The sequence below is a fragment of the Physeter macrocephalus genome, chromosome 17, assembly GCF_002837175.3.
Source record: "Physeter macrocephalus isolate SW-GA chromosome 17, ASM283717v5, whole genome shotgun sequence".
NCBI classification, from domain to species: Eukaryota; Metazoa; Chordata; class Mammalia; order Artiodactyla; family Physeteridae; genus Physeter; species Physeter macrocephalus.
In genome coordinates, this window is record NC_041230.1 from 48,806,359 (window position 1) to 48,807,855 (window position 1,497).

The following is a 1,497-nucleotide window of genomic DNA, read 5'->3' on the forward strand; positions in this document are numbered from 1 at the left end:
TTGTATATGTATGTAGGTAGGTAGATATCCATCTACGTACCTAATCTCATATGTTAAATAAATCTAATATATATATCTAATCTCATGCATATATGTAAAGGTCATTTCATCACTAAAGAGTGACTATGCACATAGTGAAGACATGGAAACAACCTAAACGTCCATCGACAGAGGAATGGATAAAGAAGCTGTGGCACATACCTACAATGGAATATTACTCAGCCATAAAAACGAATGAAAGAATGCCATTTGCAGCAACATGGATGTAACTAGAGAGTATCAAACTAAGTGAAGTAAGTCAGACAGAGAAAGACAAATACCATATGATATCACTTATATGTGGAATCTAAAATATGACACAAATGAACCTATCTATGAAACAGAAACAGAATCACGGACACAGAGAAGAGACTGGTGGTTGCCAAGGGGGAAGGGGTTGGGGGAGGGATAGAGTGGGAGGTTGGGTGAGCAGATGTGAGCTTGTATTCAATATATAGAATGGATAAACAACAAGGTCCTACTGTAGAGCACAGAGAACTATATTCAATATTCTAGGATAAACCATATGGAAAAGAATATTTTAGAAAAAGAATGTATATACGTGTATAACTGAATCACTCTGCTGTACAGCAGAAATTAACACAACATTGTAAATCAACTCTACTTCAATTTAAAAAAAAGAGTGACGAGGTGCCAACAGCTGTTCTAAACATTTTGTATATAGATAAAATCTCATTTACATATGTACATAATCTCATTTATATATCTTTCCTATATGTGTATAAATCTTATCTATATAAAACCTCACATACATATACATATGTAAATAACATTAAACCATTAAATAGTAACTATGTGTCAACCGTTCCAAAAATTACGTATAATGATACTTCTATATAATCTCATTTGTGTAAATCTTGCATATATAAAATCTTGCATATATATGAAAATCTCATTTAATCATTAAAAAGGCTGTATGCCAACTCTTTTAAATATTATATATAATCTAACTTTATATATTACTGTCTTTTACATATTTAAGTAAATCTCATATATATAAAATCTCATATATACATCAGTCACGTGTGTGTGTGTGTGTGTGCACGTACGCGCGTGTAAATCTCATTTAATCATTTAAAAACTCCTTAGGAGGCAGGCACACTTGTAATCCCCAAAGGCTGAGCGAGCTCAAACACCCCGTGCACGTGACACCAGGACTCAGCTGAGCTCCCCGCACCTCCACTCAGACCTGCTCCGCCAAGCCCTGGAGTGGTCCCTGCCTCAATTTGGGGGCAATTCCAGCTTTCCAGCTGCTCAGGCCCCAAATCCCAGGACCACCCTTGACTCAGTTCTCTCTCTCTTAGTCTGCCTTCAAAATACACGCAGGACTTCACTCCTTCTCATTACCTCAACTGCCCCATCCCTGAGTCAAGCCTTCGTCGAAGGCAGATGGACAATTACAAGAGTCTCCTCTGGGTCCCCTTTGCCCTCAGCCCC